Below are 17,103 nucleotides of genomic sequence, written 5' to 3' on the forward strand. Positions count from 1 at the left end.
CCCCTAATAACTTCAGAGGAGATAATGGAAATACCTTTTTTCGTAGTTATGAGTCGATGTTATGTCATGCAAATAAGCAGTACTAGGAGATCTCCTAAAAAGCACACATCAGGCAACATAATTGCCCAAATCATTGCCTTGCAGCAGCCTTTACAGCAGGACAGGGGCTCCCAGAATCTCCTGACTTAAGTCCTATCACGTTGAATTGGGCTCAAAAAAGCATTTACACAAGCTCAACTATATGGCATAACTGTTGGATAGCATATGAAGGATTTGGTGTCAGGTCTTCAAACAAGAGACTTTACAAGGACAGCAAACAGCATTAAGGGTTTCACATAGTCATGGAGTGCAATGGGGTAGCAAGCAATATGTAAAGGTCGTGTGTGCCATGTCTGAATGCTTGTACCATTATGTTATATTGCTCAGCTACTCACCCTGTAGACTACACCAACTACCCCACACATACATACATTACAAATACATACATACATAATTAATCTGTTGCTAAAGGTTTTATTTTGGGATTGAAAACACTAGTGCAGCAATACATGGTAAAGTATTTAGTTAAAGAAAAGTTCTACCTTCAAATAGTAACCGAATGAGGGGAAGGAAATGTCAGAATCAGGAGCTGTGGAGGGATGAAGGATGTCACTAGAGTTGGCCGCCATGGGGGAAGTGGGTGTGGTACTGGATGATCTTCCACCGTTGATCTGTAGACTAACAAGCAAGGCGAGGGCATGGGTGGGCTGTGAGTTCTGCTTTCACATCCACAAGACTGTTTTATTCCTGAAAATCTGATTCTGAGTATGGAGCATATGTTTGGTCCTCAAAAGAACAGAATTGTCCACCTTGTTGTCTGATCCATCAAAGTTCACTCTTCTACAATTTTTCGTTTAAAGATGGTTGCATGCGCCCCACCATTCTCTCCCTCAACAAGTCCAAATCATCATTGATACAATGAACTCCATTGAAAAGAGGTCACAAAAGCCCATCCAGTGAATCTCCAGTCTAGAGACTGCCAAATGGATACCAGGGGCAGCATGTCAGATGTACAGGTGTCAAATTTTCAGCTTTTGTCCACTTGGCAGTTTGGGTGGTGGGCCAATAGGACATTCGGGTGGTTGGCCCTTCCACTCTATGGTGCAATACAGAATCTCCATTGTAGATTGCACAGCTTATGATCATAATACTGAAGCACATAGACACATATAACAACTCATTGCAGGAGGTTACAGAGGAAATTGGGAAAATAAGATTGAGAGAGAGAGAGAGAGAGAGAGAGAGAGAGAGAGCGGGAAAGAAAGCACATGCAGGGAGAGCCAGATGCATATAGATAATAGAGGGAGAGAGAGCATGCAATTGGCATATTTAGTGGTTTTCCATATATAAAATACAGTAACATAAAGTAGCACGACATAATGAACACAGGTTGTACGCAGGAAACATTGGATTACTGTAAGTGACAAGCGTGAGGATCGGGCGGCATACTGTAGAGAGAGGAAGAGAGGAAGAGAGTAATGTGTAGTACAAACCACAGTAAGAGATTGTAAAATAATATAACATAAGGAATGCAGAAAGGACTGTATCCTTTGCAATGCCTTCTAGCTGGATAGTTCTCTCAGACATACATAACTATTGTACTGTACTGAATGCAGACCGTACACGTCACACATTTTCGTTAAGGTAAAGAGGGGATAGAGATTTTACCAGGTGGAAAGTTTCCTCCAGGGAGTACTGTAGAGCCTTTACTGTATTTAATAATGGATATCATGATATTTGTGCCATTTTAGCTCGTGTGGTGGGCAGAGTGTGGTTGCTTGGGCATTTGGTCACATTTACACATCTGTGGTGGAGGTGGCTTCCAAGCTTCAGGTGGTCAAAGTGGAATTTTACTGCCGGTGCACCCCTCTTAAAGAAGTGCTTTACTTCCATGGTCCTTGGATTTTAAAGACTCTCCGTCCTTTGTCCAGTCCAGAGAAATGTTTCAATACTAATTGTGTTATCCCACACAGGTGGGGCAAGCAAAATTTGAAGTGCAAATAATTGTGGCATTGGGTCAAAGTGAGTAATGCCTGTGCAGTAACCCACATTCTTCTGTGGTTTGGGTGGCAAGTGCAGAGTCTAGTTGATTGTTCTTCAAAGTATTTGTTCTAACATGCAGAAATGTTTGCATTACATTCCATTGCATTGCTCTGTGGCCTTTTCACCCGATGAAGAAGAAGCATGCTAGCAGCTGGAATGGACCTTTGACCTTCACCAATTTTTCTTATAGACATTTGCAATTTTTAACATGCAACACAAAACTCATTTTGTCTTTTAGAATCTTGGGAGACCTATTTGAAGTGTATCCATGCAGGTAAGTCATTGGACATTACTGCAGTTATGCACGTGGTTCAGGAATGCTGATATAGATACATACTGGGCCTCATTCCGAGTTTGGCGCAAAGGGATACCGGGCACCGGTAAGGACACCGGTGCCAAAAATCCCTTTGCGCCCTATTCCGATTAACCTTAGCGGGTCCCTTCCTTAATGCCTGGTTTTACCAGGCATTAAGGACGGGACCCGTTAAGGGACTTTAGAGCAAATAACGGTACCGCTAATTACGGTACCGTTATTTGCTCCCTCCCCATTCCCATTGAGCCCTATGGGGGCTCAAATGGAAATGGGGATTGCCTTTTTCAATGGGGTCTTACCGGTCCCACAAAGGTCAAACTAGACCGGTAAGTCCCCATTTAACCAGGTCAGAGTCGGAACCGGTTTTGGAGGCAGCCATGGTGCAAATAGCGCCATGGCTACCTCCAAACTCGGAATGAGGCCCACTGTATATTACTTTCAATTTTGTGCATCCATGCTCAGCAATGCCAAAAGAAACCTCCCACCAAGACTTACATTAAGGATGCAAGCCCAATACCTGATATACAGATTCTAGAGTAAGTGACAACGCTGAGTTCGTCAACCTGAATTTTTCCAGATGTTTCCGATTGCAAATTCCATGACCCATCATCCCATGGTTGCTCCTCCATAATGGGCAAGGGGGCACTGACTCGCCCGTCGCCCATTATGGACATGCCAAAACCAAGCCAGGGCAAGCACCCATAATCACTATTGGGTTGGTTTCAGCCAATGATGGGTTAATACGGTTTCCCTTTGACAACTTAAATTCTCCAGCACGCATGGCTAATAGCCTTACACGACCAATTGGGGATGCAGGATGGGGAACTACAGTTCTAAATGTGTCTAGGAGGTGCTCCTGCGCCGTTACGCACACTTAGGACATCCTGGCCATGATTTAGGAGGTTCTGTAAGATCCACCATGCTTGCCTTCAGCAACCAAAAACCTCTGTCTGCTCCCTGTTAATGCTGTGCAGGAGGTGGAGTACCTCTTTGGAAGACAGCATCAGGACCGGGGCTGCAGGGAAGGAGAAGATTTCTTTTGTAATGTATGTATGTGTGCATGCAAGTGTTTGAGTTTTTGTATTTGTAAGTGTGTTCAAGTGAATGAGAGAGGGTCTGTTGTATGTGAGTGTGAGTGAATGAAGAAATGAATGAATATCTGAATGAGTGTTTGTGTGTGTTCCATGAGGGAATTGCCTCTGTGTATGGGAAAGCGAGGGGTGTGGTGGGGTGAGACTGCAATGTCATACCCCAGCACAGCACTCTCACTCTCAAATTGAGGTTAAGAGGATATGCCAGGACATGACATTGCACATTTATTTGTCCATTAAAGTAAACATGATTAATATTTGCTTTACTCTTGATGTTATTGTGTGGCAAGACTGTCCTATATTGATGCCCATTAAAACATGCCAATCCACAGTATCAAAAGATATACAGATTGGACCAGTCCAGAAGGCTACTTGCTTGGTTTGTGCTCATTCACTATCCGGGGTTTGCTGTGCATACTTCGGAGGTAGACATGTACCCACCTCCAATTGAAAATATCACCACCCACTACTGCTATCAACACCGACCAAGCTGGCTCAGGCTGTTGGAAGCTGTAGTCAAAAACATCTGTACAACCAAAATATGTAGATCATGACTAGTTAGTTGAAAGAAATCCACACTCGAATTCCAAGGTATGTCTTTGATTTCAGGTATATTCTTTCATTCTCTGAATGATTAAGCCTGATCACACAGAGGAGGAGCACATTCCAGCTTGCATTGACCATACATCCACCAATCAAAGCTCATCTTGTCTTTTGACACAGACATTGTTTGCTGCAGTCTACCCTCAAGCACAGATCAGTATAATCATGACTCTGTTGTTTTGATCTGTAAATGTTGCATTGTTCATACACTAACAAGGAATAAATACAATTTTAGAAAAAAATGTAGGTTGTATTCAACATATGTGAATTTGGCTTGGCTGTCTGCCATACCATCTGGGATCTGCCAGTAAAGAGGCATTTGGGAGATTATTGGCAATCACAGCAACTTCAATGTCTTTGGGATTGTGGCGAGTGAGCATGAAAGATGTTCGGGGCTGATAATTGGCATAGGTCATAGAAGGCTTTGTTCTTTTGCAAAACAAATAAAAAAACATATAATTAGGAGTAGAACATGATATGGAAAATATTACTAAATTAACGTGTTTGGAACCTCAGAGGTAGTACTGTATGTACTATGTTTTTACAACATTGTTGTGTGTACATTGTTGTTGCATTAACATAGATCTAATCATTGGGTCATGAGGAACAAATCGGCGATGAATTAATAAAAACATATTTTACTTTCAGTTTTAGTGATTTCTTTTGTATAATGGTAGCTATAAAGGTATCTTACTATAAATGAACATATTTAATGTGTGTCCTTGCACAAGCGCTACTATAATTTCTAGCTATTCATTTTACTTTGTTCACATTGTTCTGATTTTTTCCAGTCTGCGACGTTTGTGGAAAGGGAAGACATGCTGCATAGTGCATCCAGTAGTTATGTCCATTTCTCCTGTTCATTTAGGAACAGACTTGGCACCTGAGGAATACTAAGAAGCTTTAAAATAAAATCAACCACAATCATGTCAGCAATGATGGTTTTTTTCTCCTTTATGGGCCACCAACACCTTCAAATCCATGACTTGCAGTACATGGAGGCAAAACAATAGGGCCAATCAGGCAAATCAGAGACCTTGCTTTTGGACAGACACGAGGCCCTGGAAGGCTTACACATTGGGCCTCATTACGCGCATGGAGGTAATGAAAAAAGGATGGCGGAATGGTATTACCGGCATCGATAACAGGTCCGGGACATTACGCGCTGACAACCTAGCAATACCGCTACCGCCCGTACCGTGCCACTTCTTACCGGCATGCGCGCGTACACACGCCCCTTCACGGTGCAAATACTGGGATGCCGCTAACAGGAGAACATCACAAGTTACGCGGGCATGCACTTACCAGCATCCCGAAGGCTGTAAATAGGGCCTGCACGATGGCGGCAATACAGGCATTGCGGACCACCCGCAAATAGCAATCTGCAGTGTAGCCAACTGTGACAGGTGCACACAATCACCACAGGTGGCGTCAATGGAGCCTGCCCCAGTACAAAAGGAGCACACCCACACACCACACCCCTTCCTACACCAAAATGATCCCACTAGCTGTTGCAATCCTGTGGCTGGAGGACATGCCTGTACTGCTACACCAGCTCAACAACTACAACTACAACAACATCAACAGGCAGCACAGAGGAGACGCAGGAGGAGAAGGAGGGTGAGACAGGCCCAGCAAGTCCCACCAGTGCAGCCAGTGGTACCACGTATGCAGCCACCAATCCCTCGCCTCAGACACAGTCCATTCAACCTAACCCCTGAGCAGATCCACACACTGTACCGGTTGGACCGGGACACCATCACCAACATAGTGGACATGATACACAATGACATTGTCAGCCTGATAGAAATCCACAATGCCATCCCACCTCTACTGAAGGTAGTGTCTGTGCTCCACTTCCTGGCCACAGGCACCTACCAGCACACAGTGGGCCAGCTGCATGGCATATCACAACCTCTCTTTTCACGCATGTTGACCAAAGTGCTGGATGCCCGCCTGAAGCACGCAAGCATCCACATATCCCTAGCACGGACTGCCCAGGAGCTTGCTGACACTAATGTTGGCTTCCACGCACTGGCAGGCTTACCCAATTGTGTCAGTGCCCTCAGCTGCACCCATGTAGAATTGGTGGTCACTCATACCATAGAGGCGGTGTACCGCAATTGTAAGTAATACCACTCCATCAATGTGCAGATGGTATGTGATTCCAGCAAGATCATCACACATTGCTGTGCCCGATATCCCGGTTCCACACATGATGCCATGGTGTTGTGTAACTCCTTGCTACCCCGCTACATGGAGCGACATGCTGGGACGACGTGCCTGGCTGCTCGGTTAATTGCCTGACAGGCCCATGGCAGTGCATTGGGGGGGCTAAAAGGGGGGGATGCACAATCCACCTGGTTGAGAATGAGGGGGAGGATGCATAATCCACCTGGCTGAGAATGGGGGCGGATGCATAATCCACCTGGGTGAGAATGTGGGGGATGCATAATCCACCTGGGTGAGAATGGGGGGATGCATAATCCACCTGGGTGAGATTGGGTTGTGAGTGGACAATGCACATACATCTAAACACTGTTGCCCTGAACATCCCAACCTGAACATGACACATCAATGCCATACATAAGACTAATGCTGCACAGCAATGACAATATGCCAGACGCAGGAGCAGGCCACCATGGGAATGTCAAGCGATGGATGACAAAACATGATTACAATTGTGACAATGCCGCTAGTGGCAATACATACAGAGTGCCATACATTGCCAATATGGGTGGCAAGACATGGTTCCGCATCCACACTACATCTGCATCAGCATGCAAGTGAACACCCTGAATCATCTGGACAACACAATTCACACCAGCAGACCATAGTACAGTAAACATTGCATCAAATGAGCCTGTGTGCAAACATCCAGGGACATGTGCATGTCAACACCAAATAGCTGCAGCCATGGCAGTGATTTCAAATGGTGTCAGGTCCGATATTGACTTACACATACCTCATTGTGCTCCCACACAGGTGATGGTGGCTATCCCTTGAAGCTGTGGCTACTTACCCCTGTACAGAACACGCAGAACAGGCACGAAGAGGAGTACAATCAGGTTCATACCTGTACCCGTGTTGTGATTGAGCATACCTTTGGCCTGTTGAAGGCACGGTTCCGCTGCCTCAGCAGGTCTAGTGGAGCACTCCTTTACAGGCCTGAGAAGGTGCGAAAGATCACCATGATCTGTGTCATGCTGCACAACATGTGCATCTGGAGAAATGTACCACTGCCACCTGACATTGACCTGCATGCATCAGGTGAGGATCATGAGGTTGATGATGGAGGAGGACCAGCACCCCTGGCAGTTTGCGATGCACACGATGGCCGTGCTGTGTGCCAATCAGTGATTGACGATTTCTTCTGAACCACAGGGATGCAGATGGTTCTGTGTTAGTACTACACTGGGCACTGGGATGTTGCGGACTTGCACACAGGGTGTGTGTTGGAGTTGGGCACTATGTGCTGTCATGAATTGAATAAACACACACGAAATGAACATTGTCCAGTCATGATATGATTTTTGACACAACGTGTGTATTGAAATTTTAACAATATTGTGCTTCATCTCTCCACCTCACACACTGCCTTTCACCTACCCCCACCCCCAACTCCCCCAACACCCCATACCCCCAACACCCCATACTCCCCCGACACCCCATACCCCCCAACACCCCATACCCCCCCAACACCCCATACCTTCCCCAACTACCGCCACACCCCCAAACACCCCCAAACACCACCAACACCACCTCCCCCTCACCCATTGTCATCCCATGCATGATTTGTCAATCATGAATATCCCAAGGTGGCAGTTGGCACATGGAGGGTGGACCTTCTTGTTCTGGCCTCTATTCGGGTCTGGGGGCAGCATGTCCATGTGGTGTGCGCTGTGCCTGGTCATGCGCACAGGGCTTGCGGAAGTTGAGCTGGCAGGTGTGGTCGATGGGGTGGATGTGGATGGCTGAGTGACTGCCGGCGCAGGTTGTTGCTGCTGCATAAGGTCTACAATCCTGCCAAGGACCTGTGGAACTGTAGCTAAACTCTCTCTATTCACAATCGTGTTCTTAGTTCATGGCCATTATGGAAGCTGCATTTGCCTCCCGTATCTCACAGCGGGTCAGTTCCACCTCCGCCACATACTGCCGGACAAGTTCAATCATACTGTCCTGGCGGGCCTCTACCATCGCCAGGCGGGTCTCCATGTTGGTGGGGGCTGTGGAGGTGGACAGTGCAGTGGCTGGGTGGCCCATCGCAGGACTGCCTTCGGATGTGGTCGACAAATGCGGACTCCCCAGTACAACGGCACGTTCCTGCATGGGGCATGCTGGTGTGCCCTGTGTGGAGTGCAGAGGGGCTGGCCTGGGTGCTCGGTGTATGGGCATATACTACATGGATGTTGTTTTCCATGTCCAAGAATTCCTCAGCTTGGCCCTCCATGACGCTGAGGAGGGCAATGGCTGCTACCTCCCCTATGAAACTTGTGGCAGCTGACTGCGTTCATCACCCTCTGCCTCTGCAGGAGTTGCGACTCCATTGTGGCTGTGTCGTCATCTGGTGTTGTCTCCTTCTGTGCTGGCGTGGCCTGTACTGCTGGCCTGTGTTGCACTCTGGGCGTTGGTGTTGCCCTGGAGTGGAAGGTCCTGTGCCTTCTTGTCTGGCTCTGGATCCCTTTGAGGATGTACTGGCCTTTGGGGCAGACTCCTGGCCTTCACTTTCTGCATCTGTGCCTGTGGGGGAAAAAGAGATGCAGGGCATCAGTGATGGTGGTACGTGCAAGATACATGATGTGGTGCGGTTCAGTATTTCACATTTCATTCATTGCTTTCTTGTAGATGTGACGCTCAGGGTACTTGCAATGTGGGGGGGGCATATTGGCATATGCCATGGACTCTCCTTTCTGGACTGATGTGTACTAGGTGGCATACCGTTGTATTGCGGTTTGCGTGATGTGTGACATGTGATTGATCCCTTTGTGTTGGGTGTCTGTTGGTAATGGGATTGGCACGCAGCATGCATTTCATTGTACCAGGGTTAGGGCCACCATCTGGACATGGATCTGAATATGTGTGTATGATGGGCCATACATTGGCTTGGTTCACTGTCACATCTGTTGTACTACGCCATGCTTTAGTTCTCTGGGGTGTGTGGGGACACTCACCTCCATCTCCCGATGTAAGCATTCCCGTCTCCATTTCTGCAAATCCCTCAATCGATTCCATGTTGATCATGGTGATGCCCATCTCCTCCCATCTCATCAATTTGGTGGGTGAGTGGTCCCCTCCTCCTGTAGCCTTGGCCTCCCTGCGGTTGGCTGCAAATATGTTGCGCACCCGGAGACCTAGATCGTCCCACCTTTTTTTGCAGTCCTTCACAGTGCGGGTGGTGATGCCAACCGCAGTCACCTTCCGTGCCACCTCCTCCCATATTTGCTTTTTGCGCAGTTGTGCTTCACGTTTGAAGTTATCGGAAAACACCTCATCCGCATGGCCTGCCAGCATGTCCGCCAGCATATTAAGCTCCTCGTCGGCAAAGCGCTTCTAGTGCATGCAGGGGGCATACTTAGGGGTAGCCTTGGACATGATGGGTTGATTGGGCCTGCTCTACACTCTGTACCAGTGCTGTGTTATGAGGATTGCAATGGATTGTGTTTTTAAAGATGGCCGCCGGCGCATTTCCCGTTCCGGCGCAATGACGTTACTTCCGGGTCCGGTATTACGAACCCGGTAGTTGCATGATGGTATTACCGGGTCCATTATTAACAGGTTGCTCCTGGGCGGAGGTGGTATCAGCGGTTCCTGTGATGGCGTTATCGGGGTTTGAGGGGTCTTTAGCGGCATGGCGGTGCAGCCATTACCGTCATGGGCATTCGGGCATGCTCACGCACTCATAATCAGCTCTATTAGCAGCGTCAAGGGTACACGGACGCGCTAATACCACCATGCCGGTAATGACTGCGATTTTCCCGCAATTCTCGTAATGAGGCCCATTATGTTGCAAATGGCAAAGTAGCATTGATTAATATTGGTACAACATTAGTTTGTAGTGCAATGTTGTATTAATAATTAATATATTAAAAAAAGTGGGGACATGGGACTAAAACTGAGATGGAAATGGATTAAAAGAATTTGTATTTGTAAATGAGTGTTAGTACATGGTTTGATAATGGTAGCTATATCTTATATACTATGTTTAAAGTAGTTAGATGCAAGATGGCGTATTCTAACTATTATTTGTTTAAGAAACATATTTTGTAATTATGAGTGAAACCCTTTTTGAATGCTTACTTTTGTTAGAGTATTTGGTGTGTCTATCGCTTTAGGTGTTAAAGTAGTGAGATATCAATCAGCATATGCTAGCTGTATTGGTACAGCAGATATAATTATGAAGTATCATTGAATGACTAAATTTCAGAAGGAAGATTAAGTAGGCATTGTGTAGATTTGCTGTTAATCTTTGTTTTTGTGCAAGCATTAGGCTAGAAACCATGTTTACCTCATGCATTTCATTTGTCGTTGAGCTTCTTCTGGCCATTTGTGATATTCTAATTTGTTGTGTTGCTCAACTGGGAGGAGAAATAGTCAGTATAAAATTACACCTTCTATGTTCTAAGCAGGTATACCTTTTGGGGCTGATGCAACAGCTGAAAGGATGTTGTCTGTTTTTACTTCTAAAAATCTTTTAATTGTTTTAATTCGAAACATTTTCCCAAAACTAGATTTAACACTAATATACAAGAGCAGAGGTTTGTAATTATTACAATTGCATGTTTTGTTTTCATCATGTAATCCATGTTCAATGTCAGTGACTTCGATGCAAATGCTGAGTTGGTCATTTAACTGTGATCTGAGCAGTGACAAATCTTGTTTCAGCAGCTTGTATTGAACCATTATGTTTTCTACTTCGCTCCTTTCTTATTTTGCTTCATTTTGAATAAGTGGTGCTCCGAGTTGTTCTTGGCTTGCAAGAGATGGTTGACTCCTTTTGTGAGTTTCTTTATCAATTTCTATTGTTATCTCTTCTTTTTAATGGAAATCATCTTCTGATATTGATCTGTATTGTTTGAATATGTCAATTGAAATGCTGCCCGGACTTGCTTCCAATGCTGCTTCAAATGTATCATGGTCACATAATAATTCTTCCTCTTTTCTCCAAGGTTTAAAAAGCTGTATGTAATACAATTATTTGTGGGCTGCACATTTAAAGTATAATTTAACATGCTGATTTAGACCTTTTTTTAAGTCTTGCTTCTCATCCTTCACAAATGAATGGTGAATATTTTGTAGTGCCTCGTTTGGTATGACGTTATTTTTGTATGTGTAGTGGTTTGCTATTTTATTGAAATGCATGGTTTCATGGAAGGACTTCTGTTTGAACGGTATGTGTCAATGAGATTATGTTTAAGATGCTTTTGCTACCGTTTTATTTTTTTTCTTTCTGTCGCTAGATATTATATTTCTTGGTTTGATTGTGTTCCTCTTTTTCGTGTTGAAGCTGGAACAATGTTTTGTAAGAGAAAATGTTCAATGTTCCATACAAGGCTGTGCCTGTTAAATGATCCACAGTTTATATGATCTGCATTCTCTATTTGAGACCATTTTAATATTGTAGCTGTACAATTTTTGTGAAGGGGCTTTTTCAGATGAAATGTCATCCCAGACGCGTGCAGTGGTCAAGCATGATGTCCATGATGTCAGGATCCGCAGATACAAATTGACCAGTGCAGTGTATCTTCACATATTTCTATTGTTTCTTGCATATTGCTCTCCATATGTATATGTTTGCAGTAATGATTGTGCTCTTTCAGATACTTTAAGCTTTCTTTTAATTTGTTCAGTCAACTACATGTTGCCAATTTATTAAATCGATGTTGGTACTCCATTCTCCATTACAATTAAATATTGATGTACTGGTCATCTTCCACCTACAGTTTACATGTTTTCTTTGAGGGGTAATAGTAAATACATTCCCTTGCTACACATGCCTTGCAGCCATTGTGATGGAATCATTGTCACAGTCTTGGGCTGTAATCGTATTATATTGTGAAATGGGTGCATGGTTTGCAATATAACAATCTCATGTAGACTGAGTTGTTCGAGACCTTTTGAAAGTTAATATTGTCATATTATTATTGATAGCTCAGGATGGCATTTGCTTGTCATCAAGCTTATTTTTGCAGTATGCATATACTAATAAGTGGTATGTTATCCTGTATTTATTGTCTACTGTTAGATGGAAGGCCAATTGGAATGATTGTGATTCCTCCTTGTCTTCAATTTTGTGAGCCATATCTACTGTTTTTGTACTTTGATTGTAGAAATTCCTACTGTAACAGGACATACATTGCCTGGAATTTCAGCAAAGATAGTTTGAAACGTTTCTAATTCTTTTTTGTTTGTGTTGGACAGAAAGGTACTGGGTAAGTACTGTTGCTTGCTACTTTGAAAGTTAATTGTGATGTCTACTTCTACTTCAGTACCAAAATATTTATTTTGTTTGTCATTATTTGTCACAGGACTTCTTGTGCTGTTCCACTTAGTAGAGTGTCATTGAGTTTTTCTAATTGTAGACTTTTAGCACTGGACAATGTATGCACAAGAGTGCTCATTGTCGAATGGTGTTTTGCTAGCATGTTAATGCACTAAAAGGTGCTTTTACAGGATTCTCCTGAAACACAGCCTAAAGAATGTCCTCATAGTCTGATGTGGATGTGCACTGGACCAGAGCCCATGCTTTTTAGAGTTTTGTTTCTACTTGTGTATTCTACCTTAACAAGTTGATTTAGAAATTGTCATAATAATGTCACCGACTGTTGACACACACTGGAAATTGAGCTGCACAATCCTTTGTAGACTGAATGCAATATCCGGACATGAGGAAGATTTGATTGAACATTTCTTCATGAAGATTTTTCAATTAAAGTTCCGGTTATAATAATAGTTGTTCTTAACATTTCCTAACCTCTAAGGTATGCATTTATGGCACATGGATTTGTTTGATCTTGGCTTTATGCTTCTCTGTATAAGTATGCTTATGTGCTACTTATGTGAATCCATTCAGAGGCACAACAGTTGCAAAGGATTTCTACATTGTCAGTGCATGTGTCTTTAGCTTTTGTTTGTAGTTTTTTTAATAAAATGTGTTGATGGTTTATTTTCATTTAAAACTAAAATACTTAGTTTTATGTATTTGCAATGTACTGTCAACTATTACTTCTTAGACTAGTTTTCTTTGGTAACTCAAAAGTGACAAATGTGACTTTTCAGATTCTTCAATGACATTGGTGAGGTCTCTATGACGGAATAGGAAGGGCAGTTGTCTTGGTGCTTGATGTGGTTCTACTTAGCAAGAGGAGAGTTGCTTCTTATCTTGCTTGTATATTTTCAATTAATTGCTTCAATAGAGGGTGAGCCCATGACTCTGCCTTGTTTAAACCCGCCCAATGTTTCTTTGTTTTCTGAGGAGTTACATTTTATTTGGCATTTGTTGTATCTGTTGGAGAAAAGACAGAACATCTACATTAAGTTCCAATTAACAGGGTAATTCATAGAATTTCGCAGAAAAGTGTCGCAAGCGGCTGGCGCAGAGTGTCCGCGTGCGATTGTCTGCGCCAGGCACGTGCGCTAAAACCGATTTCCGCGCACAGCGTATTCATGGATTTTAGGCTCCCAAACCAGCCGTGGCGCAGAGTATCGCAGCGACCCTGCAGCAGCGCCAGTAACGCCCCCAAGAACGCCCTCGCGCAAGGTAAAGCCATCAAAATCGCTAAATCATCGCAAAGGGCTGCGCTAACCCTGGACCAGTTTACAGGGCTGCCAAACAAGGAACGCAAAGCGGGTAACGTGCATATCAGGGGTACGCGTGAAGTTATACATGCGATTAGCCAGGGTACGTGTATTTCAGGGGTGCGCGGGAAGTTCCACACGCGAATAGCCTGGGCGCGTGTATTTCAGGGGTGCGCGGGAAGTTTTACACGCGATTTCAGCAGGGTACGTGTATTTCAGGGGTGCGCGGGAAGTTCCACACGCGAATAGCCTGGGCGCGTGTATTTCAGGGGTGCGCAGGAATTTTTACACGCGATTTCAGCAGGGTACGTGTATTTCAGGGGTGCGCGGGAAGATCCACACGCGATTAGGCTGGGTGGGTCCTCACAGGTGTTCCCTGTACACCCTCGACGGCCCCTGCAGGCAGCCCACAAAACAGGGGACTACCCTGCACACCTGCTCATGTCCCCCTGCACCCCCACCCCCCAGCAGTGCAGGGGCAGCCTCCACCAGGCCCCCACCCATGTCTCCCACCAACCCACCCCCCAGCAGTGCAGGGGCACCCTCCACCAGGCCCCCACTCATGTCTCCCACCACCCCCACCCCCCAGCATCCAGGGGCACTCTCCACCAGGCCCCCACTCATGTCTCCCACCACCCTCACCCCCCAGCAGTGCAGGGGCACCCTCCACCAGGCCCCCACCCATGTCTCCCACCACCCCCACCCCCCAGCCACCAGGGGCAGCCTCCACCAGGCCCCCACTCATGTCTCCCACCACCCCCACCCCCCACCATCCAGGGGCACCCTCCACCAGGCCCCCACTCATGTCTCCCACCACCCCCACCCCCACCATCCAGCGGCACCCTCCACCAGGCCCCCACTCATGTCTCCCACCACCCCCACCCCCCACCATCCAGGGTCACCCTCCACCAGGCCCCCACTCATGTCTCCCAGCGTGCTATGTGTATTTCAGGGGTGCGCGGGAAGTTCCACACGCGAATAGCCTGCGCGTGTATTTCAGGGGTGCGCGGGAAGTTTTACACGCGATTTCAGCAGGGTACGTGTATTTCAGGGGTGCGCGGAAAGTTCCACACGCGAATAGCCGGGGCGCGTGTATTTCAGGGGTGCGCGGGAAGTTTTACACGCGATTTCAGCAGGGTACGTGTATTTCAGGGGTGCGCGGGAAGTTCCACACGCGAATAGCCTGGGCGCGTGTATTTCAGGGGTGCGCGGGAAGTTCCACACGTGAATAACCTGGGCGCGTGTATTTCAGGGGTGCGCAGGAAGTTCCACACGCGAATAGCCTGGGCGCGTGTATTTCAGGGGTGCGCGGGAAGTTCCACACGCGATTAGGCTGGGTGGGTCCTCACAGGTGTTCCCTGTACACCCTCGACGGCCCCTGCAGGCAGCCCACAAAACAGGGGACTACCCTGCACACCTGCTCATGTCCCCCTGCACCCCCACCCCCCAGCAGTGCAGGGGCACCCCCCACCAGGCCCCCACTCATGTCTCCCACCACCCCCACCCCCCAGCATCCAGGGGCACTCTCCACCAGGCCCCCACTCATGTCTCCCACCACCCCCACCCCCCAGCAGTGCAGGGGCACCCTCCACCAGGCCCCCACCCATGTCTCCCACCACCCCCACCCCCCAGCCACCAGGGGCAGCCTCCACCAGGCCCCCACTCATGTCTCCCACCACCCCCACCCCCCACCATCTAGGGGCACCCTCCACCAGGCCCCCACTCATGTCTCCCACCACCCCCACCATCCAGGGGCACCCTCCACCAGGCCCCCACTCATGTCTCCCAGCGTGCTACGTGTATTTCAGGGGTGCGCGGGAAGTTCCACACGCGAATAGCCTGGGCGCGTGTATTTCAGGGGTGCGCGGGAAGTTTTACACGCGATTTCAGCAGGGTACGTGTATTTCAGGGGTGCGCGGGAAGTTCCACACGCGAATAGCCAGGGTGCGTGTATTTCAGGGGTGCGCGGGAAGTTTTACACGCGATTTCAGCAGGGTACGTGTATTTCAGGGGTGCGCGGGAAGTTCCACACGCGAATAGCCTGGGCGCGTGTATTTCAGGGGTGCGCGGGAAGTTCCACACGCGAATAGCCTGGGCGCGTGTATTTCAGGGGTGCGCGGGAAGTTCCACACGCGAATAGCCGGGGCGCGTGTATTTCAGGGGTGCGCGGGAAGTTCCACACGCGAATAGCCTGGGCGCGTGTATTTCAGGGGTGCGCGGGAAGTTCCACACGCAAATAGCCGTGGCGCGTGTATTTCAGGGGTGCGCGGGAAGTTCCACACGCGAATAGCCTGGGCGCGTGTATTTCAGGGGTGCGCGGGAAGTTCCACACGCGAATAGCCTGGGCGCGTGTATTTCAGGGGTGCGCGGGAAGTTTTGCACGCGATTTCAGCAGGGTACGTGTATTTCAGGGGTGCGCGGGAAGTTCCACACGCGAATAGCCTGGGCGCGTGTATTTCAGGGGTGCGCGGGAAGTTCCACACGCGAATAGCTTGGGCGCGTGTATTTCAGGGGTGCGCGGCAAGTTCCACACGCGAATAGCCTGGGCGCGTGTATTTCAGGGGTGCGCGGGAAGTTCCACACGCGATTAGGCTGGGTAGGTCCTCACAGGTGTTCCCTGTACACCCTCGACGGCCCCTGCAGGCATCCCACAAAACAGGGGACTACCCTGCACACCTGCTCATGTCCCCCTGCACCCCCACCCCCCAGCAGTGCAGGGGCAGCCTCCACCAGGCCCCCACCCATGTCTCCCACCACCCCCACCCCCCAGCCACCAGGGGCACCCTCCACCAGGCCCCCACTCATGTCTCCCACCACCCCCACCCCCCAGCAGTGCAGGGGCAGCCTCCACCAGGCCCCCACTCATATCTACCACCACCCCCACCCCCCAGCAGTGCAGGGGCAGCAGGCAGTCAGGCAGCAGCAGATGGCAGGTGGGAGCGTGCTCGGGGCTCTGGGGGGCAGTAGTTCGGCCTTCCGGGCAGGAGCGTGGTATTCCGTGTGCTTACGCGTGGCCAGCTTGGTACGGAGTGATTTGGCACGTGAAAATCCTGCACGTCAGCGTGAAAACCGAGGAAAGGCCCTTAGCGCGTAAGCGCGTCAGCACGCATACGCGATTCTATTGGACCAAAGGCCCTCAGCGCGTAAGTGCGTCTGTGACGTGACCCGCACGGGTGTTTCCCACACAGCACGTGATGACAGAGCACACGTGGAAAGACT

The sequence above is a fragment of the Ambystoma mexicanum genome, chromosome 6q, assembly GCF_040938575.1.
Source record: "Ambystoma mexicanum isolate Mex_15411 chromosome 6q, UKY_AmexF1_1, whole genome shotgun sequence".
Classification (NCBI taxonomy): domain Eukaryota; kingdom Metazoa; phylum Chordata; class Amphibia; order Caudata; family Ambystomatidae; genus Ambystoma; species Ambystoma mexicanum.